The sequence below is a fragment of the Neophocaena asiaeorientalis genome, unplaced genomic scaffold, assembly GCF_003031525.2.
Source record: "Neophocaena asiaeorientalis asiaeorientalis breed wild unplaced genomic scaffold, Neophocaena_asiaeorientalis_V1.1 scaffold317, whole genome shotgun sequence".
In the NCBI taxonomy this organism is placed as follows: domain Eukaryota; kingdom Metazoa; phylum Chordata; class Mammalia; order Artiodactyla; family Phocoenidae; genus Neophocaena; species Neophocaena asiaeorientalis.
This window is the reverse complement of record NW_020173114.1, coordinates 3,610,838-3,631,146: the sequence shown is the minus strand read 5'-3', so window position 1 is coordinate 3,631,146 and position 20,309 is coordinate 3,610,838. Positions and strand designations below refer to the sequence as shown.

The following is a 20,309-nucleotide window of genomic DNA, read 5'->3' as shown; positions in this document are numbered from 1 at the left end:
GTAACCAGTGCATGAGGTCACAAAATCACGCATGGGTAAATAAAGGATCCATTCAAAGTGCAAGAGAGCCTAATGGACTTTAATGTAACAGAGTATGAAAAGTTCATTGGTATGATTTCAGATTCCATATTGTAGCTAGCTTTTAAAAAACTACCACTTGTCAAGTTTTGATGTGGTATCCAGAAAGAAAATTCACAATCAGCAGAAAAGACTATTTAACTACATTATCTGTGTGTAGCCAGATTTTCTTCACACACCTCAACACAAAAACAGAACAGATTGCAATTAATTAAATGCAGGAGCAGTATGAGAATCCAGCCATCTTCAATTAATCCAGAGATTTGCAAAAATGTAAAACACTATAATCCTCACTAGTTTGTTTTGGAAGCTAGCTCTTTTTCATAAAATGTCATATTCATATTAAGTAATGGTTTTATTATTTTTACTTTAAAAGGAATTTATAGGTACACATTTAAAAGTTTTTCTCAGTTTTAAAAGTCCCAGTTTTAATCTCTGATATGGAAATATTGCTGGATGTTATCCACATAAGTTAAAGCTCTTTAGGATTACCAGTAATTTTTTAAGAGTTTAAAGAGGTCCTGAGACTCAAATGTTTGAGAACTGCTAGACTAAATTATTTTGTGGTAACAAAATTGTCTCGAATCTCAGTGGCTAAACAGAACAAATGTTTATTTCCCTGACATCCACAGACAATCAGGCAGCTCTCTAAAGACAGCTGTTCTCCATGTGCTGACTCAGCAATCCGGTTACTTCATCCTGTGGTTCTGCTGTCTCAACATATGGCCTCCATGATTGCAGCTGTAGAAGAGAAGGCTGGAAGATGGCACATCAGCTCCTAAATCTTCTGCTACGTGTCACTTCAACTCACAGCTCACTCAGCAGAACTGGTCACATGGTCCCGCCCAACAGCAAGTGGGCTGGGAAATGTGAGAAAGTTTGTGAATATCTGGTGAGCGGCAAATAACTCTTTACACTGCAGTACAAAGAGCTCGTGCTTTAGAACTGGTGGTGAGAAACTGAAGCTGTGTTGGAGGAACTGATGGAGCACATAAAGTGAGGTGACGCATAATGCAAAAAAAGGCAGGGGAGACTTGTAGGGGCCAGACTGTGCAGGCTGGCCTCATAAGCCATGGTGAAGACTGTGGTCCTTTTCAGAACAACGGGAAGACAGTGGATGTTTTGTTTCATTTATTTATTTGGCCGTGCCCCACGGCTTGCGGGAGTTCCCTGACCAGGGATTGAACCCGGGACCTCAACAGTGAACGTGCGGAGTCCTAACCGTTGGACCGCCAGGGAATTTCCTATGGTGGATGTTTTAAACTACAGGTGATAACAATCAGTTTTATCTGTTGATGAGCCACTACAGCTGTGGAAGGAAATGAAAGTAGGGGGACAGGAGTGGAAGCAGCAAGGTGCTGTGTTGATGAATCGATCTTTGGGGAAAAACAAAAGCCTTGATTTGTGGCACTTGACAATTTCTGTAGTGTAAATTCTCCCATCAAGGCCAATTTCAAGCTTACCAGTTTGATGTCGCTGAACGCAGCGTTAGGACCGATCCATGCACAATCAACTCTTATGAGCCAGCAGGGCAGGTTTCAGTGCACTGAGACAAGAAAGGTAGTTAGGAGGCTAGTCCAGACAAAAGATGCTGGTAGTCTGAACTTTCCTCTCCTTTGATCACAGCTGGAGCTAGCCCCACGTTCTGTGCACGTCAGTGACGGAAACACCCTGCCTCCACCACCAAATGTCAGCAAGGCTTTCCAACTATTGCTATGACACAGGAGGGTGAGGGATGTGGCTATCTTCCCCCAGCCCTCCACAGTCTTGCCTCCGGTACAAAAATGTGGACCTAGACCCTTTCACTATCTTCCCAGAGCCATGTTTGCAAACACCCTCAGATATTCTGGCATAGCATTGCTCCCCAGCTGTTCCAAGGGGGGCGGGCAGCCCAGGAAGCTGCCAGAAGGGCCCTGCTTGGGTTTTCAGCCTCCCTTGATTTACATGAAATGATTCACAAGAGTCAAAATAGTTGCAGTCTACAACTATAGGTTACAAGAAAAGCCTTCACAAGCTTGTGAACAGGGTGAAACCTTGGCTTTTGCTGGCTAACTCGGAAGGGAACCAACCACATGCCTGTCTTACAAGAATGCAGATTGAGTGAGAGTGAGGCTCCCACCGTGGAAGTTACCAGTTACCGAGGCTGGCAGCGTCAGCCAGACATGCCCCTCCTCTACCCAAGCTTGGGTTTAAGCGAGCTCACCCAGACTCTTTCCTTCTCCCTTCTCCTCTGCTCAAGTTTCCAGCGCAGAATAACAGCTTGCGTGCACCGGAAGTGACGCCAGGCTGCTGCTATTTAAATAACTCCTCCTCTAAACACAGCAGGTGTCGCTCACAGTGTAGCTCTCAAATTTTAACTGCTTTTGGTTTTTTTTTTTTCTCTCTAGAGGGCCATATGGATTTTTTTATTTAAAGAGCCTGACTCTCTCAAATAATAATCCTCTCCTCCTTCCCTTTCTCCCTCCCTCCCTCCCTCCCTCCCTTCCTTCCTCTCACTCTCTCTTTTCTCTTTTCTCTTCACATAAAGCCACAGGCTGAAGTCTTCCTCAGCAGCTTCACCCATCCCCCCCAATGGTTCTGGAAGTTACTGACCCATGAGCAGAGTGGAACGCCACTGTGCTGGCTTCGAAGTTCTCTTCTGGTTCTACCTGCTGGACAAACCTCCCAAGAGGAGTTAGGGACTCCAACCAAGTTCAGGCATAATTTCTGCACCCCCATTAATGGTCTTGCATAAAACCCAAGTCACCAGACACTGGAGTATTCAAAGAAAGGCAACAAAGGTAGATGTGGTAGGCAGATAGGGAACAACATGTCACAAAAACCTGGGTGCCACCAAATGCTAACATTCTCTCTTGAGACAAATTAGAAGTTTGAGACTGAATAGCACGGACTTAAATTTTTCTATTTTAGAAATTTCAGCTTTTATTCCTAAATTCACTGAAACCACTAACCAAGTAGAAGACCTACAAGCAAAAGAGGGTACACTTCCTTATTTTGCTGCAGTCAATTAATCCAGATATTCCTGTAGATGCAGGCACTAGTCCTGCGTGACTAGATGAAGAGATCGACTTCTTATGCAGCTAAGTAAGAACAGTTTTTAGAAAAATGATCTCTTATCACCATCTTTTGGTGAAATAAAGGACATTTTAACACCAAATACTTCAATGAATTTAGCATGATGAAAACTCACTCTTTTTGTCTTTTGTCACTTTTCGCCTAGAAAAGGACAGGTGGAAATTACAGCCCACTTAACAGCATTTGAGAACCCAAATCTCAGTGCATCCAACACCATCTAAGAGAAGGAGATGGTATATTTGGTAGGTAACCCCACTGGACCTGTGGAGAAACGAAGTCTCAGAGGGGTCAAACAACTAGCTAAAGTCACATAGCTAGCAATGTCAGAGCTAAAATTCAAACCCAAGATGCAACTCTTTCCATGAAAAAAGGAGGGGCAACAGTAAATGTTCCCAGCCCAAATATTGAATAAATTTTATTAGACCTATTCTTCCTGCTCTATAATTCTCTGCCTATCAGGCAATTTTCCTACTATGTTTTTGATTTCACAAGGAGGCCTCCTACCAGGTAAAGAGATTCTGGAATAGACTGTATCCCCCTTGTAAATTATTAGCTTTCTTGATTACAAATCAACTTCAGGAAAGTCTGGTTATCATAAATCGATTTTCTGAGGACTTTGAGGCTCGGCTGGGGAAGTGAAGAACGAGTTGTGGGGTTTCTAGACCTGAAAAACCTGATTTTCCAGCCCTAGAACTCAGAGGCAAGGAACATGCTGACAAGCACTAACAGTGCTGTGGGGAACAATCTGCTGAGTCTGTGACCAAGTGGGGTGCACCCTCCACCTGCCAGCCGGATGGGTCTCCAGTGGGTCATCTCGGCCAGGTGATGCTGGTACTGACTATGACCTTGGGCATGTCACTACACCCTCAGCCGACCTGCAGTTTCTTCATCTCTCAATGGCAGGGATTTGGATAAAATTATCTTGAGGGCTTCTTCAAGGTTGGCAAACAAAAACAACAGCAGCAACCAATGACTGTCAAAGGATATTTTCTGCTGCAACTGGGGGGATCAAGCATTTCTCCTCTAAGGCTACGCACAGTCTGGGAACCAGGCAAGACTTCTTTCCTTTATTGTTTTTTTCCCCAGTGTCCTCCACTTTCATCAGTCCTCAGCAAGACAAATAGTGGGCCAGCCAAAAACTTCTCTTTGAGGAGATCACATGCTTGACTGAAGTGAGGAAATGGCTGTAATTCACGTAGTCAGCAGTGCACTCACTAAGTGGTAACATTATCAAGGGCCTATGCCTACCGCTTGATCACCTCCACCCATTTAAAAGTGTGACCTCAGCTCACAGCCCCAAAATGTCCCCAGAAGGGACATGTTTCACACCCAATTGGTCAGCTACTGTTACCACACAGCTTCAGGCCTCTTCCTCCTCTTGCGCCCCACGGGCTTGGGCCTAGAGGTGACTCACAGCCAATCAGGAACGTGCAAACGTTCCCAGTGGGAGTGGCCTCTGGGCGCTCCCAAGCTCCCAGTCTCAGCACTGGAACAAGGCCAGATGGGCTCTACTGCAGCAGCACAGCGGGGCAGGGGGAAGGACCTACCCTAACCCAGCTTGGCTGGGGTCCAGTATCCCTCCAATAGTTGTATCACCTTGGTCTCTAACTTCCTGTCTCCAGTGAGGGCCAGTAGGGGCAGATGCCATTCATTCACTTGCCTCCAACCTCTTTTCCTCTCTCCCCCTTCCTCCTGCTCTCAGGCAGGGTGTGTGGACCGGGGCGGTGAGGCAGGCCAGGTTAATCCCCCACTACCCCAGTGTTGGTGTAATGAGTAGCTCCATGGGAGGGGAACTGGGTAACGGAGGGAGAGAAGAAGAGCTATTTTTCACAACATATCCTTTTGTATAGTTTGAATATTATACCAAGAGCATGAAATGCTTGTTCAATAAAATAAGTTTTTTTGAAAAGAATTTAAATAATGTTTAAAATCATCCGACAGGGGCCTAATTCTGTTTTCTGTTAGGGAAATCTTGGTGTTTTTTTGTTTTTGTTTTTTTTCTTTTAGTGTGTATCAGATACCATCCCCAAGTTTCTGGTCAAAAATATTCTTTCTGTATCCATCTAAAGTCACTTTTGGTGGTCTGCCTTGAAGCCACTGAGCGTGTCAAAAAAAGAAGAGAGTTTGGAGGTTGAAAAGAAGGTAGGGTTTACAGTAAGGCCGACTTAAATTTGAGTCCTGGCTCTACCATTTACTGGCTTGAGCAGGATTCTCAAGTTCTCTAAGGCTCAGTTTCTTCATCTCTCTAAAAGAAAATCAAATTAACCTCCTTACCATAACTCATAGCAGTTTAGAACATATTCTTTGGATTTAGGTCCAATTCCTGCAACTGTCACATCCTGTTTCATCTCTCGAAGCTTGTTTCATCATCTGTAAAATGGAGATAATAATAGTGTCGGCCTGATTAAGTTGCAAATTTTAAATAAGATGATGCATGGAAAGTCCTCAGCAAAGTAACCTACACAGGGGAATAGTCACTAAGTTGTTGCTCTTCCTATCAGGATGTTTTTGTGAGAATGAAGTAAGATAAAGTACCTGGCCCTCAAAAATACACATGTGTATTTTTAACATTTATTTTCCCCCAGGTTCTTTTCTGTGTGTGGAGAAATTCTCTGCTATCTGTCCTTTTAAACTGCTCTCTGTATCCATGAATTCACTCCTTTTTGTCTGGTCATTATAATGCTCTTCTATGAAGAAATCAATTGGAATGACAAAGAGGGAGAGCTCAAAACTTCTCTCAAATAGGAAGATTCTTTGAACTTTCATCAATCCATGCATCCATCCATCTATCCATCCATCCATCCATCCATCCACTGAAAATGCCAGGTCTTGGGATTGCAGAATTGACCAGCACAGATGTGGTTCTTCCCCTCAGATGTGAGGAAGTGGACTCTATGAGGAAATCAGATGTGAGGAAGGCATAAACCCAGACCTCTGTTGGGCTGAAACATCTTTGCATTCCCACACTTAGACGCTTGTAAGAAATTTGTATGTGATCACCAAATACCCACCAAAGTTTGGGCTGAGTGTATCCAGGAAAAACTCGAGCTGAATAAATTATAGTTCCACAAACAACTGATGGAGGTACAGCCCCTTTAATGCCATGCATGCATTTAAGAATCAATCTTAAACTGTGATAAATGATGCCATTCCCTCAGAGTCTAAAAAACATACAGCAACTTTCTGGTTTTTCAGGCTTTGTGGGCCTAAATGAAAGTGCCAAAGAAAAGTCCAGAACTTCTCAGGCTTCCTTTACTCTCAGGCAAATGTTCACCTTGTAGGGATACTCGAGACTGAATGTGGCCAAGCAGGCTAATGGGTTTGGAAATAGCAAAGGGCCATCTGAATACAAGGCATTATTGCCACTACTGCAACAGCCAGTGAGAGTGGGAAGACAGCCCAGAGCTTCTGGCGGCTTCAGTCTGGGTTTGTATGACTGGAGCTGGATGGAGTTACATGTCATCCACTCAATCAATCAACAGTGACAGAGCATCCCCTAAATACCAGGTGCTGGGATACAGCCCTGAACAACATCACAGATGAGACTCTCCAGCCAGGAGGAAGTGAGGCCCTAAACAAGGATGCAGGGCAGTGTAACAAAGCAGAGGGCCTTGGCCTGTGCTGCTGAACTTACCCAAAGTGAACTTGGATAAGGTCTTCCTATGTCTATAGCTGTGCTGCCCTGATTGTTCAGAGTTGGTCAGAAAGGCAGCACGATGGAAAGAAGGACACAGGGAGCCAGGGTAACACAGGATCCGGTCATAGCACCTCATGACACATCAATGCACGTGTCTAGATCTCAGCCTTTTCAGTCATTAAGGGAAGGATTTTGAAAAAAGAATAAAGGATGTCTAAAGACACTCCAGTTCCAACAGCAGGTTTGATCCAGGAATCAGGGAACAGGCTCTGCACGTGGGCCCTTCGCACCACTCTGACATTTACTTGACTGTCAATGGCTGTGACACACACACACACACACACACACACAACACTGTCCCAGAGTGAGAACACTGAGGTCACCTGCTTCTGGTCGTGTCTTTCATCCCAGTATTACCGAGTGTCAGCTGGGGGTCTCCTTGGCCCTCAAAATCCAGGTAAAATTGTATAGTGTCTGCTACACATGTCATGCCCCAAATCCCAGGAGCTGCGGAAGCTGAAAGCCCTCCTGAATATATCTGAGAGTCCAGGGGGGCGGTGGAGTGATGTTCCTCTTCTTAGATCTCTGGCTCCTGAACTTGAGGTACCAGTCAGGGGATTCTTCCCCATTTCCCAAGTTTGCCTTTGCCACTGCAGATACCACATCATAATATGTGTGCCTACGAGTGACCCTCCCCAACCCCCGACTCCAAAGGGAAGGATTTCGTCCTATTCCTTTTTTTCCTTCCTCTAGTCCCAATCTACACTTGGCATCCAGTAGGAGTTCAAAATTTTGGATGAATAAATAGAAGGAAGGAAGGAATGGTGTCAAAGTGTCACTGAGATCACTTCGAACGACAGGTCAAGGCCAGTCCAGGAGAAAAATGTGTCAAAGTCAATATGTGGTGCTTCTCATCCAGGGTCATCCCTGCCCTGCCTGCTTCTGCTAACTTTTGGAGTCCCAGTCCAACCACAAACTGCTGAGGCGTTAACTGGCAATGACGTTGTTGTTGGTAGAACCTCAACATCTTTGCTCCCCTGGCTCAGCTTGTTTGCTTCAAGAGCCTTCTCCACCTCCTCCCCGCCCTTCCAACCAGATCAGGTAATACTGCTCTACAAGGCCATCCGCACCCGGACCAATCCCTACCTAACCAGATCCCGCACTGATGGCGGAGCTCTCCAGCTGGGCTCACTTAGCCCTTCGTCGTAAGAACTGGCTTCCGGAAATGATCGCTCTGCAGCTCTTTTGTTTGCTTCTCTGTCTCGCGCACTAGACGGTGAGCGTTTCTGTAACTCCTCCCCCAACCCCCGGACCTAGCTCAATGCTGGAAACATAGGAAGCCTCGATAAATGTTTGCAAAATGAATAATGAGAAAAACAGAGTATGGGTGCAGTTATTTTGAGGTTCAGTGAGCAAAAACAGCAGAAATGCTTATGGGAAACAAAAGGGGGAGTCAGAACTTTTTTTAACTGGAGGAAAGGCAGTGTTCGTTCCACATTACTGAGTAGATAAGTCATTTGGCAAAGCATGCTGACGGAGAACTGGGTTCGCTAAACCCCAGCTCAATGTTTTCTCATAGTGTCTTTATCATCTCTGTCACATTGTTTTTGTTTGTGTTTTTGCAGCCTTTAGGGAATTACAACATCAGTTCATTGTGTGCTAGGTTTCACATTTCTCCCCCCTTCCCATCAAGAGCGTACCATGAGGCACATACAATAATTGCTTTTTATAAATCCAAGAATGTAAATTATATTTTGTTTTGCAAACTCCATGATACGCCTTGGAAGTAACTGGAAACACCTGGGGATATTTCAAAATCAGACCTAAGAATGGCCTCTTTACCATGTGCTCAGCAGGGCTCCCACAGTTAAGAAAGAACATACAGCTACCAGCTTGCAGTTTTCCTCTTTAGATGTGCTTCTGCTCTTGTGCTTAGAATTTGTGTTTAATTCAGCTGGAACCTAGGGACCAGTGGCAGCATGGTCCATATTACTGAGGAGTCCAAAACCTAGGCAGAAGTAAGCACTTTCCTTCAAAATAGTCTATTAATTTACGCAAAGAGTTTTGACTTCAATTATCAAAATAATCATATTCTATACATGACTTTGTGTAGACCTGTGGTGTCCAAAACTAACTACTAGTCACTTACGACTACCGAGCACTTGAAATGTGGCTAGACTGAATTTTGAAGACTTAGTACCAAAAAAACGCAATTTTAACATTGATTACATATTAAAATAGTAATATTTTAATGTATTAGTTAAATATATTGAATACTATATTATTAAAATTAATTACACCTGGGGCCTCCCTGGTGGGGCAGTGGTTGAGAGTCCGCCTACTGATGCAGGGGACGCAGGTTCGTGCCCCGGTCTGGGAAGATCCCACATGCCGCGGAGCGGCTGAGCCCGTGAGCCATGGCCGCTGAGCCTGCGCGTCCGGAGCCTGTGCTCCGCAACGGGAGAGGCCACAACAGTGAGAGGCCCGCGTACCAGAAAAAAAAAAAAAAAATTAATTACACCTGTTTCTTTTTCCTTTTTTTTTAACGTGGCTACTAGAAAACTTTATATTACACACATGGTTTGCATTAAATTTCTACTGGACAGCCCTAGTGCAGACAATGCCTGTACATACTCAGTGGACAATTAAAGCAAAATATCATAAAGATTGGATCACTAACAGAGTGAAAGGAGAATTTATTCCAGGGGGAAAAGGATAGTGTATTTTAGACAAAAACAAAATTTTGCTTAAGTATAAATTCTGCCATGATTTCCATCTCACCGTGCAATCCACCAATGAGCTAATGCTCAGAGTTTATAATGGATGGAAATCACTCTATATTATAGCATTAGTGAGCACAGTAAAGACATCCAACTGCCATTTCCTCCCGAATGAAACACTGTACCTAAACCTTTGGACTGTCATGATTGCTTTATGCATTTTCCTCCATCATCTCTGGACTGTGAACTCCTTGAGAACAGACACCTTGTGTTAGAGTGACCAACTGTCCTGGTATCCCCAGGATTGAGGGGTTTCTGGGCTGTGGGACTTACAGTGTTAAAACTAAGACAGTTCTAGCCAAACAAGATCTGGTTGGTCACCCTAGTGGGAAAAAAATATCCCCCAAACCCTTCAGTATTCCCTCTGGTTGATGTGTGGTAAGTGTTCAATAAATGTTAAACTCATACTGAAAGCTGTGAACTTGTGCTGAATGTTTCCCATTTGTGTACAGACACCCCTGATAGAGTCGAAGTGCCTTCTAAATTAAGGAAGGATTAGTATGAGGTGTTTTTTAAAACATAAAGATTGGCTACCACATTTGAGATTCCTTTCCCAGCATCAGCACTGCAAGAACTATCTTTGGTCCCTGTCAATGGAACTTTCATGCTCCTCTCCTTAGCTCCATCCCCACCAACTCCATCACAGCCCCCATCTGCCCCTGCTGACTTAGGGGGCCTTCACCATTGCCAGGGATCCTGCTCAGGTCCCCTTCACTACTCCTGACCGGGGGAGACAGCTAGTTGCCTGAGCTGAAGGAGTTCCAATGTATATTGTCTACCAAGCAAGTACACTATAGTTGTGTGTTTGGGGTGGGGAAGGAGTGAGGGGGATATGGATAGACTGAGGAGCTAACGGTAAGAAATAAGAATTTCTGGATCTGTTACTGGCTTCATCCAGGGAAAATATTACTATATGTGGTACCTGGACTCTGTGACCCCAGCTCAGAAACTTCCACAACAGAGGCAAGGCTGTGGAGTGGTTAAGAGCCTGGGCTCAAGAATCATAGTCCTAGGTTTAAATCTGGCTCTGTAAGTTAATCAACTTCTCTAGGCTCAGTTTCTTATCTGTACGTGATAACAAGAATACTTACCTCACTGGTTTATTCTAAAGAGTAAATGAGTTAATGGATATAAAGTGATTTGTCCAGTTCCTGGTGCATAGGAAGTACTGAATGTGCCAACCATTATTATCCTGTCATTCAAGGCCAAGAGAAAAAGTTTGTACAAGGAAAGACGATGGACTTTAGAGTAAGATCTGGAAATATTTCAGTTCAGATCCATACAATTGTGATCTTACGAGTAATTTAATCTCTCTGTGCTTCAGTTTACCTATTTGTAAGGTAGAACTCCATCTTGTAGCACTGCTGTGAAAATTAAATGGGACATAATAAGTATGGTGCCCAACACATGGTGATCAATCAAGATAATTGGTAAAATCTTTTCTGTATTCAACTTATCTCTTTCTTCAATCTAAGTCTGAGAGACCCAGTGGATTTCCTGTCTTCCAGTGCACCTCTCATTCCCAGCTCCCATGCCTAGGCTCCTACTATCTCATCTCTAGAAACTGACCCTGAAATGTTAAAATCCTGCCTAGCACTCAAGATCCAGCTTGAGCCCATCTCCTCAAATGTTCTTTCCTCTCCCAGGCAAAGAAGGCAGCTCTCCCCTCAGTCAATCGTCTCCTCATTTAACCCACTCCAATGAGTCAAGTTCCATTGCCCTTGGACAAAGTATTTAAAGTATACCAATAATTCTCAGAAAATGGAAACAGAGAAAAGTAAAGATAATACAGTGAGTTTCAAAAATTAATTCATGTAGCCTTTCTCTTTTTTGAAATTAGTGCTAACGTGTTTTTAGGGCCTTCCCTGTTGGCGGAGTGGTTAAGAATCTGCCTGCCAATGCCAGGAACACAGGCTCGATCCCTGGTCCGGGAAGATCCCACATGCCGCAGAGCATCTAAGCCCGTGCGCCACAACTACTGAGGCTGCGCTCTAGAGCTCGCGAGCCACAACTACTGAGCCCATGTACCATAACTACTGAAGCCCTCGCACCTAGAGCCTGTGCTCCGCAACAAGAGAAGCCACCGCTATGAGAAGCCTGCGCACCGCAAGGAAGGGTAGTCCCCTCTCGCCCCAACCAGAGGAAGCCCATGCGCAGCAACGAAGACCCAACACAGCCAAAAATAAATAAATAAAATAAATACATTTATTTTAAAAAATAATGTTTTTAATTTTATATAAGCATGGTGATGATAGATGATAGTTGCTATTTTTCAATGTCCGTACTAGGCAAAATTAAACGTAAGCAACACTGGGACTTCCCTGGTGGTGCAGTGGATAAGAATCCGCCTGCCAATGCAGGGGACACGGGTTCGATCCTTGGTCCAGGAAGATCCCACATGCTGCAGAGCAACTAAGCCTGTGTGCCACAACTACTGAGCCCGTGTGCCTAGAGCCCATGCTCCGCAACAAGAGAAGCCACTGCAATGAAAAGCCCATGTACCACAACAAAGAGTAGCCCCCTCTCACCCCAAGTAGAGAAAGCCCGCATGCAGCAACAAAGACCCAGTGCAGCTAAAAATTAAAATTAAAAAAAAACGTGAGCAGCCTTATGTTGATTGACAAAATGTGTTTGGTTTTGTCTATTTTTTTTCCTATTTTATTGATTGGCAAAAAACAAAAAGTCTAGGAACTGCTTTACAGTGTACAATAGAGAGAAAGGAGATAAAGGAGATGGAGAAAGAGAAATGTAATAGGGGCTGGTCAGAATTTGGAGTCTCCATGTGGCCACCTTCTGCTGATTGAATGGGGGCCTCAATGATTCTGTCTAGGTGCTAACTAGGCACACACATAAAACAGTCTACAGTTAAGAGTACAGTCGGCCCTCTGTATCCATGGGTTCTGCATTACATCACGGATTCAATCAATCACAGATTGAAAACATTTGAAAAAAAATCCAGAAAGTTCTAAAAAGCAAAACTTGAATTTGCCAGCATGGGCAACTATTTACATAGCATTTACATTGTATTAGGCATTTAAGTAACCTAGAAATGACAAAGTATACAGGAGGATGTGTGTAGATTATATGCAAATATGACATCATTTTATATAAGGGCTTGAGCACACAGATTTTGGTATTTGTTGAGGGGGGGCGTTCCTAGAATCAGTCCCTGCAGATACTGTATGTCCTTTTGCTAGAATCAATGAATGATCATCTCTTTCTAACTCCAAGTTACAACAGGTAAGACTGGCTCCGTCAGCTCTAAAGCAGTGATTTTCAGACTTCAAGGTGCATCACAAATGCCTGAAAAATTAAACTCTGGAGTCCAGGGCCCACCCACAGAAACTCTGAGTCAGTCCTTTTGGGGCATCTGCATTTTAAACAAGCCTCCTGGAAATTGCGGATGCAGGTAGTCATCAGGCCAGCCAGACACCGCAAATACAAATACTGACCGTTCTGCTCTTTTCTGTATATCCACAGGTGGCCTGGCCCCTAACCTTCATCTTTCCCAGTCTCAGTCCTGATATTGCACCTGCTTTCACATTTGTGCAACTCTCAGGTGTCCCTAACACTTTTTTTTCTTGGAGGCTTAGTAATGAAGCCTCCAAGACAGGTAAGTTCTCCTAAATCAAAGTGAGGTCTTACTTCAGTTTTTGGCCACCCATTTAAAAGTCACAAGTATCCTGAGTATCTCTAGGTCCTGAGACAGAGCGGCATACCAGCTACCTCCCCATCACTGCTTCCAGCACACCTCTAATGAGTGGCAAATGCTTCCTTCCCCTCTGCACCGCTGATGCTGCCGGAGAAGCAGTACTGTGTTGTTTCTTAGGGCAGGTACTTACCAGCTGGCTCATGATCAGCTCTCTGAATTCAGTACCCCAGAGGCCGCAGGAGAGAAAACGTGACTAAGAGAAGCTACCTACTCTGGACAATTTGGAGAAAGCAGAGGGAAAAGCTAATGTGGAAACTGGTTCTTTGGTTTTATTAAAAATCACTAATTTCCCTGACTTCACCTTTAGCATGTGCTCATGACATGTATCCATTTTCTTGTTTTAATCACCACTTAGTATGGCTGTCACCTTAATTGGCAAAACTCCTGACCAATATTCATGCAAATAGCCCCAAAGAAAGGGAAAAGAACGTTTCCTGGGGGCCCCCTCTGACAGCCTGCATTCTGTTTATCAGAACCATAAGGCTTTTGAAAAGACTTCACAGGTGGAAAAAGCTCGCAAAGAGATTGATTTACAAAGTGCCAGCTAGGACCCAACCACATTCGTCAAAGACTTGAGTTTCTGGAGGGGTGAATTTTCGGGGCCTAGGAATAAAGCCTAGATTTGGTGAGCTTAGGAAGGGTAGGTGAAGCAAAGAATTTCTTTGCTTTACACACAGACTAATTGAAGAGTGTGGAGGGGTGTTCATTCCTGTGTTGAAAGAACAGAGAGGGGCCATATTTTGCTTTTTATTTTTATTTTATTTTATTTTTTTTTTGGTGCAGGGCAGATGGACTGTTGATTGACACTAAATAAATCCTTGAGAAAACGAATCTCTCTAGCACCGGGGAGGGGGTGGTGATGGAGGGAGTGGGGGGGATGGTGGGAAGTGGCTTGTGCGTATGGAACAGATAACTTTTTAAGGAAAGGAGAATTAAAAACAAAAACCTCGGGACATTTAATAACTGCGGCATCTTATTCTTGCATTATGTGATTATTGGGGATTATCTGCTAAAAGCAAGAACCCAGTCTAGTGTTACTGTTTGACTTCCCATTCCTTTCCTCTCGTTTAAAATCTCATGTCTCTTCCACGATTTTCATTTGGTTAATGTTGGACAAATCTGGAGTGTGAAAAAGTTTTCTGGTACATGGCAGGCTCTACACAACCATCCTCTAAAGAACAGGAACTGTCAAATTCAGCTTTTATAAAATCCAAAAGCCCAATTAGAAGCATTCAAAAGTAGATCCATAACAGACTTTGCAACCAACCGCAGTGGCCTAACCAACAAACGGAGCTGCTGAGGCTAAGGAGAGCCAGTTGGTGGCAGGACAGCGTGGGCTCCGGCACAGGCCTCTGCAGGAAACGCCAAGCTACACCACACCACGTGATCTCTGCTGGCTTTCAGTGACTCGTAATTGTGAACCAAGCAAATGCTATGCTTCGCCGCAAACATTACAAATCACCTGAGGGAGAAGCTGTATTTCAAAAGGAAAAAAAATCTTTCCTTGGGCTTTCTGGAGCTAGAAGGAAAGGAAATTCTAAACTGAAGCCCAGCATGGGGAAGGTTTAGCCTCCTAAAAGTTCACCTTGGGGATTCCAGACATAGGGGATAACTTGAGAAGGCTGAAAAGATCACACACAGTAGTCTCAGGAATTATGATCCCATGGAAAGAGTGATGGGCTTTGGAGCCAATTCCAAAGTGCAGATTTTAGTTCTGGTCCAGTTACTTGTATATAGTTTGACCTGGGACAAAGTATTCAAGTTCTTTAAATCTCAGTTCTTTTATTTTAACAGGAATAACAACAAGTCTCTTGCAGGCTTGTTGTACTTATACTACACTGAAATCTCCATCCTTGCATATGTAACAGCTCAGTAAGTGTTATTTTCCTTTCCCTCCTCCCTCTGCCTGCCTCCCACCTACCACCAAACTCCTTGGTCCAACTGAAACGTCTCACTACTGCTGTGCCTCCTTGCCTCAGGAATTTATTTCAGAATGTCATAGGGGGGTAATTTGCAGAAATCGGCTACCATCAAGGAATTTCCTTACCAAACACCTTGGCAAGGCTTGCAAGTTCTGAGGGCAGCTGTTCAAGGTGGTGACCATAATTTGCACCTGATCTAAAGTATTTCACCACCAGAGAAACTGCCTCACAGTCCCAGTCCGGGTCCAGCTGGAAACAAGAGAAGGTGGGTCCCCAGTGAGTCTGTAGTCAGAGGGTGGAGAGTCAGTCAAGAGAGAGCAGCAGATGAGTCAATGGGGAGAGGGTGGACCCCAGAGGGAGAAACCCAAGCCAGGAGGTGAGCCGACAGGAAGGACATGTTGATTTTAGAGGAAGAGTGAAGTCAAGGAAGGGGAGACTCTAAAGACATCTCCAGGAATTCTGTTGCAGGGACTTGAAGGCAGCAATCTTATTAACAGTATGTATTGATAAAGTTAATTCATATAGGGCTTCCCTGGTGGCGCAGTGGTTGAGAGTCCGCCTGCCGATGCAGGGGACACGGGTTCGTGCCCCGGTCCGGGAAGATCCCACATGCCGCGGAGCGCCTGAGCCCGTGAGCCATGGCCGCTGAGCCTGCACGTCCAGAGCCTGTGCTCCGCAACGGGAGAGGCCACAACAGCGAGAGGCCCGCGTACTGCAAAAAAAAAAAAAAAAAAAGTTAATTCATATATGGAGACCCACTAAATGGAGGCTGCCCCAGTGGCCCAGTCCACGTCACAAATCTCAACCTAAATCAGCCTGCATTTACAGGAAACACCTGTCAAGGAAACGTAACAAACACCAATTGCAGTCCTCCAACTCTGCTTTAGCTAGAGTTGACTTAGAAAATAGACTTGCTAGCTAGAAAATAGTTGACCTAGAAAATAGACTTCTTAGCCTTATAAGGAAATCCCTGGCCTCCTAGGCAGTCATGCTCTGTTTCCTGTCTGCTTCTTCTGCCCACTCTTGCCCAAAATCCCTTGGGAAGAGTGTCCCACTGCTTGTACGGCACTGTACTCCCCCAATCCATGGATCGTTTTCCCTTGAATAAAGGACATCAAATTTGTAAGTTGTTTTGTCATTTGGCAGTATAAAAATGGGGCAAAAATGTCAATGAGACCCAACAAAGATGATGAGAGAAAGAACGATGGAGTTTAAGGGAAGAAAGTGACTGAAGCCTCCTCTCCTGATTCTTCCCAGAAAAGAGGGCAAAACACAGCAGTTGCTAAGACAGAGACTTGGGAAAATGAGCCTGTGCAGTAGAAGAGAGGTGAGGCAGGGGATGGGGTCCAGAACACAGGGAGAAATTCGGCCTAAGAAGCTGTAATTTTTAAAGCTTCCCCACGGATTCAGTTTGGGAGCTTCTCCATCAGTGGCGTCCTGTTTTGCATGAAACTGAGCCAGCGCACCATCTGCCTGGTCTCCAGGCCTTCTCTCATTGTTATGTAAAGCCCATGTTCGTGCTCACGGCTTTTTCTTATGCAGGGACATTAAGAAGTGCGAGTAGCATCGACATATATACACTACCAAATGTAACATAGTTAGCCAGCGGGAAGCAGCCGCATAGCACAGGGAGATCAGCTCAGTGTTTTGCGATGACCTAGAGGGGTGGGATAAGGAGGGTGGGAGGGAGGCTCTAGAGGGAGGGGGTATGGGGTATATGTATGCATATGGCTGATTCACTTTGCTGTACAACAGAAACTACCACAGCATTGTGAAGCAATTATACTCCAATAAAGATCTACTTAAAAAAAATAAAAAGAAGGCATTATAGGCACAATTCCTAAGGACCTATAAAAATATTTTAGCTCTCAAAAAAAATTGGCCGTAGAATAGGAAAAGAAAATTGGCAAAATTAAAATTAATAGATGTTTAAATGACTGCCAAATTTAACTTTCTGTCAGCTACTCAAATATAACTCAGCTTATATTTTGTTGCACATCAATTATAGCCAAATATTTAAACTCTGTTCCACTCTCTACAATGGGTATGCAATAATAGCACTTTTCTCATAGGTATTTTTTTAACGCTCACTTGACATTGGTGGGAATAAATGTGATGTTACATGTAAAGCACTATAGAAGGGCCGCAGTACACTGTATGCCAATGCAGTGTTATAAACGATGTTGTTGATGGTAACGAAGATGATGACGATAACGACGATAAAAGCATACATTTGCCACGTAATACACTGAAGAACTCTCAGTGTACTAGGCACTTATCACATTGATATTCCTTCCTCTAAAATATACTGGCATGTCAGTCCAAAGCCAAACTGTGGCTCTCTATAAATAGGCTCCCACCTCTGTGTCCCCTTAAGGCCAAAGAGGACGAGTCATAGTGCTTTCAAATCACAAAGCGTGCCAAAAACTTTCACATCCATAATTTTCTTTATCCCTCGTTGCTGCCCGTGGAGGTAGGCAGCAAGAGCGGAGCAGTGTAATATGGAGCGCTAGGGGTACCGTACTCACTTGTATGCTTGCCCTGTGACTTCGAACAAGTCCTGTAACCTTTCTGGGCTCAGTCTGCTCGCCAGCGAATAAGGAGAGAATTCCTGCTTTGTGGAATCCACAGCCTTGTGGGAATCAAAAGGGAGGCAGTATGTCAAAGTGCTAAACCACAATGCCCGCCTACAAATATCTGATCTGCCCTTATTCTGGGAGATAAGAAAACTAACATCTACAGAAATGACCTAACATGTGCACAGTCCCTCAAGTGGGAGAGGCAGCACAGGAAATTGGGTCAGTGTGCCTTCCTTTACACAGCACAGCTTCCTGAACTGCTAACATTCCCTGCAGGCCCTTCACCACACAGGAAAAGAAAGGAAAGATTCAGGTCACACAGACCCCTGCGGTCAGGGCTTTGTAAAGCAGACTTAGCCAATAGATCACTGCATCCTGGCCTCACAGGTCAGGCCACCACCCCTCTGTGGGAAGCGTGGCTTCCTGTATCAGCCATGGTGTCAAGCCAAAGCCCTTCGGCGATATTTAACTCTTTGCTACACCCCAATTTATACTGGGTTTATGAGGTGCAGTGGAGCCTAAGGTTCCTGCCGATACACTTGCAGCCGTCATGAGTTGGAGAATTCATTTCTGCTTGAATTCAAGATAACAGTAGCTACCATTTTTTGAGTGTTTCTTATCGATATTTTCCCCACATCATCTCATTCAGTTCTCACTATGGCCCTCTGAGGATAGAGGTGCTATTATTATTCTCATCCTCAGGTTTGAGAAAACTTAGGCCCTTACAGGTTAGGTAACACTTCAAAGGGCGTGCAACCATGTAGGCTGTCTGAGAAGCCAGCACTCTTAATCACCTCAGTGTTTCACAAGGAATGGCCTACAGACCACATATGTCAAAATGTGTCCACTCCCTCCTTCTCCCTCAACAGTAACCTACTGAATCAGATGGTGGTGGGTGGGAACAGTGGGAGCCCAGGAGTCTGCATTTCAATCAGTTCCACAGTTGATTCCCATGGATGTCCAAGTTTGAGAACCAAGGCCACACTCCCTAACCTTTCATATGCATTCTGTCAAAAGACAGGCAAGGAAGGGAGCAGTTCAGTTTTCAATTCCAAATGCATCTTTGGCATCATTGTGGACAAAAAAAGCCAAGTCTCTTTTCCCTTAAAATTTGCTGAATAACCTACACAGCTTCTCTTTAGTAGGTCTGAGAGGGACAAGGTTGCTCCTGTTGATTGACAGGGATTTGAGCATGAATATTTAATGGGCAGGGCAGCTGGTATACTTGGCTAATGTAATATTTCAAGCTCTACTTTCATACTGAAGGGATTTGCCCTCCCTTAATGCATGTCTACATCCTGTCCCAGTCCTTCCAACAGCATTTTCCACACAGATAATCCCAGTTCAGGGAGCCTCTTTTTCCCAGCTCTCAGTTTAAGATAGCACTTACTCGTACCTTGAGATAAGGTTCTTTTGTGCTGATGAAATGCCACTGGGCATTGTCTTGATTTTTATCATTTCCTGTCCAGGCCCTCCAGGCCCTCTTGGTTATAACCCATTGACAGAATTGGCTTGGCTGATGTCATTCAGGAGAATCATTCACGCCTTTCATTCTACCTCTCTTCCACTCTCCCTCTCTCTCTCTCTCTCTCTCTCTCTCTCTCTCTCTCTCTCTCTCTGCCTCTACCTCTCTCTATATCTCTACTTCCAGTCTCTGATGTTTCCCGACTTAAAAAATATTTGGGTTCAATATTGTACTTGCGGTTTGTTTAAGCCAATTAGACGGACAATTACATTTAATGGTGAAAGATGACATAATTTCCTCCTTAGATTAGGAACAAAGCAAGTTCTCCCTTTACCACTTAAATAAATAAATAAATAAATGCATTCATATTGGAAAGGAATAGGTAAAACTGTCTTCATTCACAGATGATACAATATGGTATGTAGAAAATCTCAAAGAATCTACAACAAGCTATCAGAGCTAATAAACAGTTTGAGTTAGGTCACAAGATATAAGAATCATGCACAAAAACCAATTATATTTCTATACGTTAAACATCAAACAATCCAAAAATAAAGTAAAAAAATTTCATTCACAGTAGCACCAAAAATATATGTAGCAATAAATTTAATAAAAGAAGTGGAAGACAAACACTAAAAACAACAAAACATAGATGAGACACGTTAAAGAAGATCTAAAATGGAAAGCCATTCCATGTCCATGAATAGGAAGACTCAATATCGTTAAGGTGACAATTCTGCCACAAATTGATCTGTAAATTCAACATCGCTATCAAAATCCCCCACAGCCTTTTTGTATATATTGACAAATTGATCGTAAAGTTTATATGGAAATGCAAAGGAACTAGAATAGCCAAAACAAATTTTAAAAAGAGAACAAAGGTGGAGGACTTATACCACTCAATGTCAAAGTGTATTATAAAACCACAGTAGTCAAGACAGTGTAGTATTGGTGCAGGGATTGGCACGTAGATCAATGGAACGGAATCGAGAGTCCGTAAATAAACCTCACGTTTAAAGATTTTTAGCAATAGTGCAAAAACAATTCAAAAGCAAACTGTA

At 43.9% G+C, this 20,309-nt stretch overlaps 1 long non-coding RNA gene across 1 annotated transcript; it reads right to left on the bottom strand.

The window, feature by feature from the left end:
* Window positions 1-541: 541 nt before the first annotated feature.
* Window positions 542-2,317, bottom strand: LOC112398818 (uncharacterized). Its single transcript, XR_003003070.1, has 3 exons — window positions 2,282-2,317; window positions 1,542-1,624; window positions 542-938 (listed from the first exon to the last, which is right to left on the bottom strand). It is a non-coding gene; the product is annotated as an uncharacterized LOC112398818 (long non-coding RNA).
* Window positions 2,318-20,309: the final 17,992 nt, after the last annotated feature.